Source organism: Rhinatrema bivittatum, chromosome 2, assembly GCF_901001135.1.
Source record: "Rhinatrema bivittatum chromosome 2, aRhiBiv1.1, whole genome shotgun sequence".
NCBI classification, from domain to species: Eukaryota; Metazoa; Chordata; class Amphibia; order Gymnophiona; family Rhinatrematidae; genus Rhinatrema; species Rhinatrema bivittatum.
This window is the reverse complement of record NC_042616.1, coordinates 455,735,482-455,752,659: the sequence shown is the minus strand read 5'-3', so window position 1 is coordinate 455,752,659 and position 17,178 is coordinate 455,735,482. Positions and strand designations below refer to the sequence as shown.

The 17,178-nt window shown below is 43.2% G+C and overlaps 1 protein-coding gene across 13 annotated transcripts in view; it reads left to right on the top strand.

Annotated features, from left to right (window-relative positions):
• RBFOX2 (RNA binding fox-1 homolog 2) overlaps nt 1-17,178 on the top strand; it is a 932,501-nt gene that overhangs the window by 243,757 nt on the left and 671,566 nt on the right. The gene's annotated exons all lie outside the window — the stretch shown is intronic.

Sequence of the window (17,178 nt, the reverse complement as noted above, 5' to 3'; positions counted from 1 at the left end):
AGCACCAGAATATATTTTTTAAATAGCAAGTTGTATTTGAAATATCCTAGTTCTGTTCTGCATCCATCGTTCGGGGGGGAGGAGGGGAGTGAGTTCCTGTGGATGCAGAGTGTATTTTTATATTTAGCCCCTTGATGGTCAAGTGTTCAGTGTATCATGCCTGTAAGCATTATCTGCCAGGTGTGTCCCAATAGAAAAAAGGTTGAGAACCACTGATTTAAATGTTAGGAGAGTTTTTATGTGGTACTTACAGGTCACTAATAGTTTCAGAACCTTGAAGTAACACTTTGTCCTGTTTAGTGGTTCTAGAGCATCTTTTAAGGCATTGATAGGTCAAGGAAGCAATAGGGGAGGCATACATATACAAGATTGCAGCTTCTGAAGCTGCCTTCCTAGTATTGCTTTACCAGGCAGGTGGCTTCATGGGCAGAACTTAGCCTGGTGTTGCCTTTGGAGTTTTGCAGAGCGGTGACCTGATCTTCCTTGCATATTTCTTTGAACTTCAAACCGGGAAAGGGGCTTCCTTTGATTTGAAAGTTTTGAGAGAGGACTTGGCAGTATCCCCATCCAGTAGAGGGATAGCTTGGGTACATTACATGCATCAGAACTGGTCTGGCTGGATGGAAGAGGAAGGCAAAATTAGTTCTTACCTAATAATTAGTGAAATGTTAAGAGAAATTAGGGAAGCTAACCAAATTGGTATGCAGTAATGGAGATTTCAATTACCCCAATATTGAATGGGTAAGGGTAACATCAGGACATGCTAGAGAGATAAAGTTCCTGGATTCAATAAATGACAATTTTATGGAGCAATTGGTTCAGTAATCGACAAAAAAGGGAGCAATTTTAGATCTAATTCTCAGTGGAGCACAGGATTTGGTGAGAGAGGTAATGGTGGTGGGGCTGCTTGGCAGTAGTGAACAATGCCATCTAACATTCAGAAAGAAACTGAAAACCTGGCTGTTCGCAGAAGCCTACCGTTGAAGGGACATCTTCAACCATCACTGACTCTCACCCTTCCACCCCTCCCTAATCCCTCCCCCCCATCATTTCCCTCTCCCCCCCCCCCCCCCCCCCCCCCCACTCACCTCCCCTCCTCTCCTTCTCCCACTGGACTTACCATGTTAATAATCGCCTAGGATAAATCTCTGTTTATGTATCACTAACATATTGTTTTTGTTGATTATATTTATCACTCTCCAGTTGTTATAGTTTAAAATCTGTCCTGTCTTCCATCTCCCATGTTTTACGCTCCCTGTTTAATGTAACTTTACTTTCTACCTAGATGTTAATTGGTTTCCCCTCAGTTCTATTGTAAACCGGTACGATAAGACCTGGTCTTGAGTATCGGTATAGTAAAAGAAGTTAAATAAATAAATAAATAAATTATATTCAAATTTGAATTAATGACTGGAAAGGGGAAAGTAAGTAAATACATGGCTCTAGCACTAAGCTTTCAAAAAGGGAAACTTTGATAAAATGAGGAAAAAAACCAAAACCTGAAAGGTGCAGATACAAAGTGAAGAGTGCAACAGGCTTGGACATCTTAGAAGCACAGTCCAGATGTACTCCACGCATTAAGAAAGGTGGAAGGAAGATCGAATGATTGCCAGCATGGCTAAAAAGTTAGGTGAAAGAGGCTATTTTAGCCAAAAGATCGTCATTTAAATTGGAAGAAGGATCCATCAGAAGAAAATAGAATAAACATTGGAAAGTTAAATATAAGACACTGATCAGACAGGCTAAGAAAGAAAAAATTTTAAAAGAAGTTGGCCATAGAGGCAAAAGATCATAATAAAATTTAAAAAATTAAAATATCCATAGCAAAAAGCCTGCAAGGGAGTCGATTGGATTGTTAGATGAGTGAGGGTTTAAAGGATCACTTAGGGAAGATAAGGCCATCGCAGAAAGATAAACAAATTCTTTGCTCCAGTGTTTATTGGAAAGGAAGTTGGGGAGATACCCGTTCTGATGATATTTTCAAGAGTGATGATTCAGATGAACTGAACCAAATCATGGTGAACCTGGAAGATGTGGTAAACCAGATTGACAAACTGAAGAGTAGTAAATCACCTTGGCTGGATGGTATATACCCCAGGGTTCTGAAAGAACTAAAAAATGAAATTTCAGACCTGCTGCAGTTTAATTATAACCTATCATTAAAATCATCCTTTGTACCTGAAGACTGGAAGGTGGCCAATGTAATCCTGATATTTAAAAAGGGCTCTGGGGTGATCCGGGAAACTATAGACCAGTGAGCCCGACTTCAGTCCTGGGAGAAATCATGGAAACTGTTATAAAGAATAAAATTACAAAACATTTTGATAAACATGGTTTAATGAGACACAGCATGGATTTACCCAAGGGAAGTCTTGCCTCACAAATCTACATTTTTTTTGAAGGGGTGAATAAACGTGACAAAGGTGAACTGATAGGTGTAGTGTATTTGGATTTTTACAAGGCGTTGGACAGAGGCTTCTGAAAAAACTAAAAAGTCATGGGATAGGAGGTGAGGTCCTTTTGTGGATTGCAAACTGGTTAAAAGACAGGAAACAGAGGATTAAATGGTCTGTTTTCACAGTGGAAAAAGGTAAACAGGGGGAGTGGCTCAGTGATCTGTACTTGGACCAGTGCTTTTTAATATATTTATAAATGATCTGGAAAGGGGTACGACAAGTGAGGTGATCAAATTTGTGGATGACACAAAATTATGCAGAGTAGTTAAATCTCAAGTGGATTGTGATAAATTGCAGGAGGACCTTGTGAGACTTGAAGATCGGATTTCCAAATGGCAGATGAAATTTAATGTGGACAAGTGCAAGGTGATGCATATAGGGAAAAATAACCCTTGCTGTAGTTACTCTCAGGCCGATTCAATACGGGGTGCTCAGGCTGAGCGCACAGTTAGCCCTCGTTTGGACGCCTCCTTTTTACCACGGGCCCTCATTTGCATACTGAATCGCGTGCCCAGAAGAGTGGCCTGGGTGCGCGTTGGGAGAGCGTGCGCTTGCCTCGGAACGCCGGCTCTCCTGCGCGTTTTACTGAATCGGCCTGTCTGTTAGGTTCTTTCTTAGGACTTATCACCCAAGAAAGAGAGCTAGACTTCATAGTTGATAATACATTGAAATCTTTGGCTCAGTGTGCTGAGGCAGTCAAGAAAGCAAGCAGAATATTAGGAATTATTAGGAAGGGAGTGGCAAATAAAACAGTGGATTTCATAATGGCTTTGTATCACTCCATGGTGAAGACCACAACTTGAACACTGGGTGCAGTTCTGGTCGCTACATCTCAAAAAATATATACTTGCACTGGAGAAAGTGCAGAAAAGGGCAACCAGAATAAGGGGCAGAGAACAGCTCCCCTATGAGGAAAGGCTAAATAGGTTAAGGCTGTTCAGTTTAGAGAACACTGAGGGAGGATATGATAGAGGTCTACAAAATCATCAGTGAGGACTCGTAAGAAAGAGTGCGGCAGTGCCGGGCGCACCCTCGTTTGCCGTGCGCACAGTTTGGATCACATACCGCTCGATACAGTATTCAAATGAGATGCAAATGCAAGCCAGGTCCAAAGCGCGTCCATGAAGCGGTAGGTGTGCGCAATCCATTTTACTGTATAGAGCGGTATACAGCACCTATACAGTATCCTGGGTGCGCTGGTACCTGTCATTTCAAATGTCATTTGAAATGTCATTTCACCAGGAAAGTGGATGGTTCTCCTACAGACCCCGCTGCCTTGAGCGCCGGCGGCAGCAAGCCCCAGCAGCCAGCGATCGGCAACAGGGAGATCAACAAAGCACCTGTGTGCGCAACTCTGATTTTCCTCCTCCTTCGGACAGGCAAGAGAGAGACGAAGTTTCACAGGCAAACTTTCCCCCAGCCCCCGCTCACCTGCCCTGGCTGTGGCCACGCAAGCCCCCAGCAGCAGCAGCAGAAGTGCGCCTCGGGAGGAGGGGAGAGAGGACTGGGGCTTGCCTGACAGCTCACCCGCATGGTCTCCCGTGCGGGTGAGCTGACAGCTCCGGAGCAGCCCCAGTCCTCTCTCCCCTCCTCCCGAGGCGCGCACCATGGCTCCCCTGTCTCCTGGGGGTAGCCGGCGGCGAGAGCGGCTTCAGCAGCCCGGGGCGGATTGGGCGCTCCCTATGTGAGGCGGCTCTCAGCAGCCCCCACCGGCGAAAGTGCATGAACGCACGCCTGTACGCCCAATTTGGGCGCTCAAGGCAGCAGGCGCATGAACGCGCGCCATGACCTGTGCGCCCGGCTGGACATCAGAGGTCACGGTGCGCGTTCATGCGCCCTACTGCCTTGAGCGCCCAAATTGGGCGTACAGACGCATGAACGCCTGTAAGCCTAATTTGGGCGCTCAAGGCAGCAGGCGCATGAACGCACGCCTGTACGCCTAATTTGGGTGCTCAAGGCAGCAGGCGCATGAACGCGCGCCGTGACCTCTGACATCCAGCCGGGCGCTCAGGTCATGGCGTGCGTTCATGCGCCTGCTGCCTTGAGCGCCCAAATTGGGCGTACAAGCGCATGGACTGCTGGAAGCCGCCTCGCATAGGGAGCGCCCGATCCGCCCCAGGCTCCTGAAGCCACTCTCGCCACCGGCTGCCCCCGGGAGGCAGGGGAGTCACGGTGCTTGCCTCGGGAGGAGGGGAGAGAGGACTGGGGCTGCTCTGGAGCTGTCAGCGCGCCCGCACGGGAGACCATGGACGCCCTTCTACTGCTGCTGCTGCTGGGGGCTTGCGTGGCCGCGGCCACGGCAGGTGAGCAGGGGCTGGGGGAAAGTTTGCCTGTGCAATTTAGTTTCTCTCTGCTGGGGCTTGCCTGACGCTTGTCAAGCTGGCAATCCCCGATGCCCGAGCGTAATCCAGAAATGATTTTCGCCCTGCGCCTTGCTTTATTTTTTGTAAATATTTTTCCCCCTTGTGCGAGAAGCATTTTTTTCTGTGAATTGGGTTGGTTTGGGACTGGGCGGCTAAGTTCACCACACTAATGCCAGGGTAAGGGTAGGCGGTAAATTAGCAGGTTAAAGACGTGGCAAAACAGCAGGTTAAAAAGGCAATAATCTGGGCGCACGTTACTGTATCAGAGGGAATAGCTAATCCGATCGTTTACATATCATGTACATGCCATGGGCAGAAAGGGGATACACGTTGATTTCAAGAAGCGGTAAGGATTGGTAAAAACGGATAGTGAATCGCGGGTTAGACCTACGCGGCCAAATTGTGCGTACAAAGCGGGTTAGAAACAGGGTAACTGCGGCCGCGCTTTACTGTATCAGCCTGCATGAAAGGAGTTGAACAGGTTAATGTAAATCAGTTATTTACTCTCTCACTCTATTAAGTTAGCAAGTAGCTCATTTAAAACAAATTGAAGAACATTTTTTTTCACTCAGCATTTAGTTAAGCTCTGAAATTCATTGCCAGAGAATGTGGTTACAGCTTTTAGTGTAACTGGATTTAAAAAAGGTTTGGATAAGTTCCTGGAGTAAAAATCCATAAACTATTAATCACTAAGGAATAGTAGCTTGAGATCTATTTAATTTTTGGGTACATGCCAGGTGCTTGTGACTTGGATTGACTACTGTTGGAAACAGATGCTGGGCTTATCTTATTTCTTATTTTATTTCCTTTCCTTGAGCTAGCCAGACCAGTCCAGGACCCTCCCTGTTCTACCAAGTGTATTATTCTCCTAATTTATTTTCAAAATAATTGCTTGTATGCGCTAGTCGGTGCAATGGATATTAAGCTAATAAATTTTATCAAGGAATACAGGATATGTCTGATCTATTTTTTTTTCCTTTTCTCCTTTGGAAGCCCTCTGGTTTTGCAAGGTGGATGAGGGAAAGGTTTACTGTTTTCTAAAATGTTTATCTTAGCTTGTTACATAAAATACTGACAGGTTGAGTTCAGCATAGGGCCTATATAAGATGACAACAGCAAGCCTGTTAATCTCTGTCACCATCTGCTGGTTGAGAGGCATAAACCCATACATCTGGACTGGTCTGGCTGGACTCAAGGAAAGGAAATTATCAGGTAAGAATTAATTTCTCCTCATTGGTTCTGCCCAATACAGGTTTATTGTCATTTTGGAATTTATTCATTTCAATTTATATGCTGCTATTTCCAATTGATTCAGTGTGGCTTCCAATAGATAGATAATATATTTGAAAAAACATTTAAATTACAAATAATGAATCAAAATGTAAAATAAAAACAAATAGTACATTACATTAAAACAAATATTTAGAAATAAATCATAAGAACATTTGTTAGCCAAAAATACATCGTCTTAAGAAAAGTGTGGACAAATAACATGGCCTTTTTTATTGCTGTCTATATAGTTCCTCTATAGCTCTTAGATCCCCTACTCCTAACCAGGCTTCTTTAAGATAATTGTTGCCTCTTTTTTTTTTTTTTTTTTTTAGTCTAGGATCCTTGTCCTCTAGTACAGTTTGATTCTGACCAGTATTTAAATGGAACCATATGGTACAGGTTGTCTAATATAAATTCAATGACAGTGTCTCTCATTACTAGGTGCAATATCATCTTGCCACACATTTGTATGATTTATTACATGGTCTGTAATAAATCATACACCTGCACATATATTTATTATATGGTCTATAATATATATAGACCATATAATAAATCATATACCTATGTGTGAGTATGTGTGTGTGTGTGTGTGTATGTATATATATATATATATATATATATATATATATATATATATATATATATATATATATATATATATATATATAGGAGCACACTAGGGCACAGGGATGTAAGGTGGTTTGTCTATGGTCTCAGCAAAAATTGGTAAGGATTCAGACTGTCTTGGGTTTCCTGCTGATTGATAGTTCTGTGTTGTTGACCAACAGATTTTTGCCTTCATTGTCATTCTAGAGTTGTACTTTTAATGGAAAGTTATAGTCTCTGTTTATTATAATATCATGTTGTGAGTGGGTTAGGCTGCGTAACTGCGAGGTTGCCTGAGACAGGCAGATGGTGCTGTGGCACTCCATTTTTTTTTCTAGATATTAATATCCTCTCTTCAAGTCTCCCTGTGTTGGAGACGGCAAGCTCTGAATGGAATCTCAACAAGCAGACAACATCAAAATGGATATCCTGGCTTCAGTTTATATATTGCATGCAGGTTCATTTTTAACTCTATGGTCTTGATATTGTCCAGACTGGTAAAATATATTAAACCTATTGGTCGAGTCAGAATTTGCAGACTCCAAAATATTAAAATGTTTGCTAGTATATGTGCTTACAGGGCATTTGGTCTGACAAACACTATCCTTTTAGGAATATTACTAATAGTCTTGTTTCAAATTGTTCTTTAAACTACAAATTACATTTTTTGTATCATTTGCATGCAAAAGTGTTTCCTCTGCACAACAAAATAATGATTCTTAGTCTTGTTTGGGGTGGTCCTATGGCATTACTTGATTTGGCTTTCTGTCTTGGCAGTGTCTTAATGTGAAGGATCCTATATTATGAGACTTGCCATGAGTGACTTTTACTAACATACAAATTGAGCTGAAGGATTTAAACTTGTATAATATTTACCTTACAGTGCTTAGTCAGAAAAGAGCCTGTTTCCCTGGTAAATTGTTCTGGGAAAGTGGAGTGGGAGTTAATACATCTGGTATGTGCTATACAGCTAACAATTGTATCCTCTGATGTTACTGCTGAGGTATGATGAGCAGCACATGGCTCTGCTCTTGCCCTAACTTTCAGCAGCATCTGATTTTTGTTGTAAATTGAAAAAAAAAAATCTAAGCATTATAAAGTTAATGCATTTTCTCTGTAAGAATACAATGCAATGTGCTTGAGAGAGAGCAAGACTTAAATTGCTGGGAAAACTAAACATCTAACCTTTTTCTAAGGGACATGATTGTTTATCTTTGTAATATGAGCATTCTTTTTGTTATACGGTTTCCTATATATTTCCAAGAGCTCTGAACAGCATACTAGTTAAAGTCTGAATTTCAGTTGCAAATTTACTTTGCGATTGAAGCTAGTCAATGGTTTCTGCTAACTAGATTCTATTAGTAGGTATGCAGTAGTTCAACTGAATCATGTTGTTACTTATATGTATAGTACAGAATTTATGCCAGAGAAATTTGGCTTAAAAATAACATCTCTTGTTTCCAGCTGCAGTTTGAATTAATGACCCAACTGCTTGGAAAGCAGTTTCAGCCTAAGCGACCAATCATAAGGCTGCCTACACAACAGCTGCTTTCCAATTCTCATTAGCTCTCTTCATGTAAGAACAGAGAGCATGGAAAAGAGTAAAAATAAATTTGCATTTTCCATTGCGCATGCAGGCTTCTAAGCCGAAGATGTAAAATCTTTATAAGAATATAAGAAATTTCATACTAGGTCAGATCAAAGGGCCATCAAGTACAGCATCCTTTCTCCTACTCAACCCTAGTCACAAATACCCAGAAGGATCCCAAAGAATAGGTCCAATAATTCCTGCTTATAATAAGCAGTGGCTTTCCCAAGTCTTTGTGGCTAGTAGTTGTTTATGGACTTTTCATCCAGGAATTTGTCTAAACTCTCTTTAAATCCAGTTATGCTAACTGCTTTAGCCTGAGTATAAAGCTTCTATATATACACATTGGCAGAGTCTTAACTAGCTGAAAATAGTGACCCTGTGTTGTGACTAATTGCATATGTGGAGTGAGATTCTGCAATATGTGTATTTTTCAGATGTGTTAGGAATGTTTTAGACCCTGGGACTTGGAAGTCAGGACTCCTGAAAGCTATTCTTACCACTGCAGTTGCTCTCAGTAAACATGAATGGCCGTACTAAAGACAATAGGGCAACAAACGCAGAAACCTATGTATTGACAGCAGAAGACAATTTTATAGCATTAAATGTGCTTTGCTTCAGCATTAGGCAGTGTACACTTTTGATATTTTATGTTGTCTATTCCTTGTGTATAAAAATGATGAAGGATCTGGATAGCCTTTTATATGCACTATTTTTACTTCTTAGAATCTTTCCTTGCCGTTTTGTTCTTCCACAGGCTAACAAGCTCACATTTCTCAAGCAGGAGCCTGAGGCAGGATTGACTCTGGTACATTAGATGGATGATGGTTTCAGTGGTAACACCCTCAATCCTTCTACCCCTCTTCATTGTTGTGTGATATTTCTATTTGTGGAATATAATTTTTTCAGTATTTCCAAAGGAGGGCAGCATGCCTTAAAAAGGTTCCTTTTTAAATTGTTCTTTGGGTCCACCCTTCTTGCAGTGGGGAGGGGGTTCATTTCATTTATTTAACATTTATATCCTGCTGGTCCAGTAGAAAACTGAACATAGAACAACAAATTCATGAAACATATTGGCACAAAAATACATAAAACATCATCCATCAGAGTTTAGCAAGGATAGGCATGTTCAAATAGTACAGCTTTTAACTTCTTATGAAAGGTAAGATAACTCTCTTCCTTTCACAAATCCTGGGGCAGTGCATTTCAGAGAGTGGGGGCAGCTACTGAAAAGATTCGTGCTCTAGAATCTAGTTTCTAAGCGACGGTCTTAAATTTATCTCCATGCTCAATATGCATTCTGAAAGTGTTTTTTCTAATTCATAGAAGGTGAAAAGGAGATTGAAAACAAAATGCTTCCATTAATTAGAATTAGAATAAAGGGCCAAATTTTAAAAGCCCGGCTCGCGTAAAAACTGGGGAATACACGCATGGCTAGGCTGTGTGCGCGCCACGTGCATTTTAAAAATGGCCCAGCCACGTGCATATCTCCCGATACGTGCAGAAGTGCCGGGCTTGGTGAAATGGGCAGGCCGGGGGCGGGGTGGAGTCGACAGGGATAGTGGCCATTAGGCCCTGACCTAGGGAAGTGCATGCCGGCAGCTGGCTGGCGCAGGCAACTTACTTCAGCTGCTGAGGCAAAGTTGTATTAAAACAAAATAAATTTGACTAGTTAGGGTTAGTTTAAGGGTTGGGGAGGGAAGGGTAGGTAGGGGTATAGGAAAGTTCCCTCCCAGTCCACTCCTTAATTGGAGCGGTCTGGGAGGGAACTGGACAAAGGCCAGATAGTGTCGCTGCGCACACACGAATTTTGACCTACCCGCACATGTGTGTGCAGGAATCGTATTTTATAACATGCGTGCAGCTACGCTTACATGTTATAAAATTGGTGCGTACATGTGTGCATGCCAGGAACTGCGTCCATGTGGACGCGTGTGGGACCTTTTAAAATCGAGCTTAAAATGTTTAGCTCCTTGATGTCCATTCTGTGTAGTACAATAGGTTCACTTGATTGAATTGGAAGAGTCTGTATCTTCTTGAAGATTAAAAAGTCAGACATTTCCAGTTTTTCCTTTCTGCGGTTGGACTTAAGAGTGCTAAGAGTTAATTATTATGTTTTTCTTTATTTAAAGGTGTGTAATTCTGCTTGACAGCTAATCCTTCACTTGTTGACACACCTCTCTGTCTTGCTTCCCTTTCTTAGCCTATTCCATTCTAGAGATTTAATTCTATTAACCACATTCCCATTGAAGTCTTTCCATGCTCACTGAATGTGGTGCCAAAATTCAGATAAACATGGTTGGGGGTTGGAGGACTGGGGATGTTGGACAGGGGCAGGGTTTGGGCAGAAAAAGGAAGTTTTGAGTATTATATGCCCTAAGGCTCTTTTGCATATCTGGTGCAGAGAGTGGTGTCAAGTTAAGTGTAAAACATTGATAAGACAGGCAAAGAGAGAATTTGAAATGAAGTTGGCCATAGAGGCAAAAACTCATAATAAAAACTTTTAAAAATATATCCGAAGCAAGAAACCTGTGAGGGAGTCGGTTGGACCATTAGATGACCGAGGGGTTAAAGGGGCTCTTAGGTAAGATAAGGCCATTGCAGAAAGACTAAATGAATTCTTTGCTTCCATGTTTACTAATGAGGATGTTGGGGAGATACCAGTTCTGGAGATGGTTTTCAGGGGTGATGAGTCAGACGAACTGAACGAAATCACTGTGAACCTGGAAGATATAGTAGGCCAGATTGACAAACTAAAGAGTAGCAAATCACCTGGACCGGATGGTATGCATGCTAGGGTACTGAAGGAACTAAAGAATGAAATTTCTGATCTATTAATTAAAATTTGTAACCTATCATTAAAATCATCCATTGTACCTGAAGACTGGAGGGTGGCCAATGTAACCCCAATATTTAAAAAAGGCTCCAGGGGTGATCAGGGTAACTATAGACCAGTGAGCCTGACTTAAGTGCCAGGAAAAATAGTGGAAACTATTCTCAAGATCAAAATCGTAGAGCATATAGAAAGACGTGGTTTAATGGAACACAGTCAACATTGATTTACCCAAGGGAAGTCTTGCCTATCAAATCTGCTTCATTTTTTTTGAATGGGTTAATAAACATGTGGATAAAGGTGAACCGGTAGATGTATATTTGGAAGGCTTTTGACAGTCCCTCATGAGAGGCTTCTAAAAAAACTAAAAAGTCATGGGATAGGAGGCGATGTCCTTTCGTGGATTACAAACTGGTTAAAAGACAGGAAACAGAGAGTAGGATTAAATGGTCAATTTTCTCAGTGGAAAAGGGTAAACAGTGGACTGCCTCAGGGATCTGTACTTGGACCGGTGCTTTTCAATATATATATAAATGATCTGGAAAGGAATACAACGAGTGAGGTTATCAAATTTGCGGATGATACAAAATTATTCATAGTAGTTAAATCACAAGCAGACTGTGATACATTACAGGAGGACCTTGCAAGACTGGAAGACTGGGCATGCAAATGGCAGATGAAATTTAATGTGGACAAGTGCAAGGTGTTGCTTATAGGGAAAAATAACCCTTGCTGTAGTTACACGATGTTAGGTTCCATATTAGGAGCTACCACCTAGGAAAAAGATATAGGCATCATAGTGAATAATACTTTAAAATCATCAGCTCAGTGTGCTGCAGCAGTCAAAAAAGCAAACAGAATGTTAGGAATTATTAGGAAGGGAATGGTTAATAAAATGGAAAATGTCATAATGCCTCTATATTGCTCCATGGTGAGACCGCACATTGAATACTTGCACAATTCTGGTCGCCACATCTCAAAAAAGATATAGTTGCAATGGAGAAGGTACAGAGAAGGGCAACCAAAATGATAAAGAGGATGGAACAGCTCCCCTATGAGGAAAGGTTGAAGAGGTTAGGGCTGTTCAGCTTGGAGAAGAGATGGCTGAGGGGGGATATGATAGAGGTCTTTAAGATCATGAGAGATCTTGAACCAGTAGATGTGAATCGGTTATTTATACTTTCGAATAATAGAAGGACTAGGGGGCATTCCATGAAGTTAGCAAGTAGCACATAAATCTCTGGAATTTGTTGCCAGAGGATGTGGTTAGTGCAGTTAGTGTAGCTGGGATCAAAACGGTTTGGATAAGTTCTTGGAGGAGAAGTCCATTAACAGCTATTAATCAAGTTTACTTAGGGAATACCCACTGCTATTAATTGCATCAGTAGCATGGGATCTTCTTAGTGTTTGGGTAATTGCCAGGTTCTTGTGGCCTGGTTTGGCCTCTTTTGGAAACAGGATGCTGGGCTTGATGGACCCTTGGTCTGACCCAGCATGGCAATTTCTTATGTTCTTATGTTATACAAAATGCTGCAGCTCAATTTTTGTTCAATGCCAGCAGATTTGATAAAAATCACCCCTCTCCTAAAATCTCTACATTGACTTCCCATCACCTCTCACTTCACTTTCAAACTTCTACTCCTAGCCTATATGGCAATCAAGGGCCTGGTTCCTGCATACCTCAACAGCCATCTCTCGGGCTCTCTTTCTTTGCATACTGCCCAACACGCGCCACCAAGGCAATGCAGCTTTCTCTTGCTTTGTCTCTTCCATTTGGAACTTGTCACTGGACATCAGGCAGGCATCGGACCTAGTATCATTCCAGAAGAAAATGAAAACCTGGCTTTTCCAGGAGGCCTTTTGCCCCTGAACATAGATCATGGCCCCCTAGTAATTGGACTCTCTTTATGTGGGTTTTGGCTCCCTTACTCCTAATTTGGTTCTATGTAAGTTGATAAGTTGGCTTCCGAGCCCTGTATTCTGTAACGAGCTGCAACTTCATTTCCTGGAAGAGCATATAATAAACGATTTTGTTGATGATGAAATATGCCACTTTTAGTGATGGAACTTCCAGAAGGTTTTTTTTCCTTCTGGCCAAGAGCCAAGAGGGCCTACAAATCCTGAGGACTGAGCTCACCTAGCAATCAGTGTCGCAATGAATTAATTGAAAGATGATGAACGCAATCTTCTATAAAATCCAACTCTTGATGGGCAGCTAGTGGAGCTCAAAAAGGGTTGGAGAAATTTGCTGTTGCATTTGAGTCCTCATCAGTATGAAAGCTGCAACATTCTGAATTATTCTGCATACAGGAGAATATCTCCTAGAACTCTAATATTCAGAGGTTTAAAACTCAAATATGAAACATTGCCTCAGATGAAAAAGAGATCAGTATTTCCAGAGAGATCAGAACCTAGAAAGAAAACTCTGACCTTCTTTTCTAAGTGCTAAGATGGCCATCCTTCTCATTATCAGTATCAGTCAGGACTCAGTTATGCATAAGCATGACTCCAGTTTTAAAAGCTTTACATTGGTTGCCATCACTTGCCTGATGACATTTAAAATTCAATGTTTGACTTTGTGCCATTCATTCTGGTTTTCCTATGTGCCTTTCAAAACTCCTAATCCTCTACACTCCTTTCCATACCCTGTGCTCCTCAGAAAACTCATTTTTGCTCCTTTCTCTATAAGATATTTATTTATTTATTTAGTTTATATACCGGTTTACAGCGATAAAATATTACAAATTTGAAATACAACATAAAATACATCAATTGAAAATACACCTTAAATATATAAAGATAAATAACTAACCACTTAAAAACAAAAAATAAAATAAAATATACCATATTGGGTCAGACCAAGGGTCCACCAAGCCCAGTATCCTGTTTTCAAAAGTGGCCAATCCAAGTCACATGTACGCAGCAAGTATCCAAACATTAAATAGTTCCCATGCTACAAATGCTGGCAACAATCAGTGGCTATTCCCTGTTGATTAATAGCAGTTTATAGACTTGTCCAGGAACTTATCCAAACCTTTTTTAAACCCAGCTATCCTAGCTGTCTTAACCACATCCTCTGGCAATGAATTCCAGAGCTTAAAGAATTTTCTCTGATTTGTTTTAAATGTGCTACTTGCAAACTTCATGGAGTGCCCCCTAGTCCTTGTATTCTCACAGGACAAGCAGGATGGTAGTCCTCGCATATGGGTGACATCATCAGGATGGAACCCAATCACGGAACACTTTTGTCAAAGTTTCCAGAACTTTGACTGGCACCTACTGGGCATGCCCAGCATAGCATCAACCCTGCAGCTAACGGGGTCCCCGATCAGTCTTCTTTTTTCCGCGCAGCAGTAGCCACATGGGTTAAGGAGCCCTTCAGAGATTCCTGACAGGAATTTTCCTCATGGAACTTTTTCAAAAAATTTCAAATAATTATACCCCACAGGGGTCCCCTTTTCAATTTCTTTGGTCCACGGTCAAATGTTAAATTTTTTGCCCATTTGCGGTCGATTCCCGTCGAGTTTTTCCCTCGCGGCCTACCGGCCATTGACCACATCACGACTATTGTCAGAGCAATGGCGTGGGGTTTCCGTCCATGCCCCGACTGCACTAGAAAAATGTCCATCACTAACCCTCACACGGTCTGTGTGATGTGCTTAGGGTCTGGCCACGATGTCCTTACTTGCACCAAATGTGCTCAAATGACACCAAAAGGTCCGCAAGGCTGACTCGATAAGATGGGTTTTCCTAGCGTGTAGCTGATGGACTCAGGACCAATGGATGTAGTGTACTCCTGATAGCAGTTGGAGACGGATCAGATTTCAATCTGACGTCAGCCCCAGTACATATACCCCTGCAGGAAGTGCAGCTCTTTAGTATTTTCCATCTCCATAGCAGTTAGGGACTCTATGCACGCTAGCACAGTGTTAGAGTAATTTTACCAAAGAAAACCAAATCAAGAAGAAATCTTACCTCTACAGACAAACCCCGCTCTCCTGCGGTGACACCCATTGGGTCCCTCCCCAGTGGAGATTTCCCGAGGTGATTTCCGCAATCTCTCGGAGGTAAGCCTCGGACCGGCGGCCGACCCTCGGTGGGGACCTAGCCCCCGACATTGGGTGAGGCTGAGAGGCAGCAGGTGCAACCTCGAGCACGGCGGTGAAGGTATTTTCCCTCTCCCCCCGCAGCTGGAGACCGCCTGGAACGAAACCGGGAAGCGCCGAGACAAGGTAAGGTAGAAATCTATTTAAAAGTCTCCGGTCTCCGAAGCTCGAGGAGACGCACAGGTCGCCAGCCAGGACCAGCACCACCGGGTTGATCTGCCCTAGCAGGGCTAGACCCCAGTCAGATCCGAGGGCCCTCCCACGTGGAGGCTCTCCGACGTGGTCGCCATATCGTCCATGTGGTCGCTGTTGTCATTTTGGTTCTGTTCACCGTCCTGTCTGCCGTTTCCATCCGTGCACACAGAGGCGAGCCGTGCACACACATACCTTGTGCGCACAACGTCGCACGCACAAGTACCAGGCGCACAAGCGACTCGCAATACAACTGTATTGTACGCGCAATACGCGCAATACAACTGTATTGTACGCGCACATGCCATGCCATGGCATGTACGCGCACATGCCATGGCACCACCTGAAAATAAACTCAAAGCTCAAGGCCTTTGCCCAGCAGGCCACATTATAGCTGCACAACATGAGGAGGCCATGGCCCTGTGTATACAATTCGAAGAGGCCCTAGGGGACCCAACTCATGGCCTTCCCCAGCCGGTACCGGACCTCAGCCTCTCGAGCAGTATGCCGGACCTAGCATTATACAGCGGGACTCCCCTCAAACGGGGCTCCCCAGGGACACTGCGCCCCCTAGTCTAGACCCAGTGTCTATCTCCTGGGTGGAATTCTTCAAAGGTCTGCATACCTTCGCCCACATGCAACAGGGGCCTCCTATAATGCGGCCACAGGCTCCACCAGAGGACCTCAACAGGCCGGGACTCTCTATGCCTGGGGAAGTGATCCCACCACCTAGAAGCCCCACCTTCGGGGACACGGACATCTCAGATGAGGAGTCAGAACCCCTGGAGGAAGGTGAACTCCCTCTGGGGACAGAACCCCATTGAACCATGAGACGTTTCTTCACCAAGGACGAGCTTCCAGATCTGGTCACACACAGCTTAAAAGAGCTTGCCATCCCTGGCACAAGTAATTCGGGGGAACCTAAGACGAACCCACTATTAGAGGGACTCCGTCAGACCTCCCGCCATTTCCCACTATTACAAGCCATCCATCAACTGATTGACCTGGAATGGGATGCCCCAGAAAGAGGTGCCACTCTGAGGGAATAATTAGGAATAAACTGTCTGTAGAAATTTGCGAATCCCAGGAAACGTAATGCCTTCACCCCCACAGGGCAGGGCCAGTCCTTAATGGCGGACACCTTCTCTGGGTCTATGTGGAATCTGGTAGGTGAGACGATATATCCCAGGAAGGGGAGTGACTCACATTCAAAGATACACTTCTCTAGCTTCGCATACAGTTGATTGTCCTTGAGGACTTGCAGTACTTGTTTAACATGTTGACGATGGGACTTCAGATCTCGTGAATAAATCAGAACATCATCTAGATATACTATTACATAGGAGTGTAGCATTTCACGCAACACCTCATTCATGAGATTTTGGAAGACTGCCGGCGCGTTGCATATGCCAAAGGGCATTACCAAATATTCGTAATGCCTGTCTCTCGTGTTGAAGGCAGTCTTCCATTTGTCCCCGGGGCAGATTCAGACTAGGTTGTAGGCCCCTCGTAGGTCAAGTTTGGTAAAATTCTTGGCCCCTTGCAATCTGTTCAGAAGTTCTGGGATTAATGGCAGCGGGTACCAGTCTCGCTTGGTTATGGCGTTAAGACCCCTGTAATCAATGCAAGATCTGAGCAATCCGTCTTTCTTTCCCACAAAGAAAAACCCCGCCCCGGCTGGAGATCGGGAGGGTCTGGTAAAACCTTTAGCGAGATTCTCAGAGATGTAATCAGACATAGCGCGTGTCTCTGGCAAGGA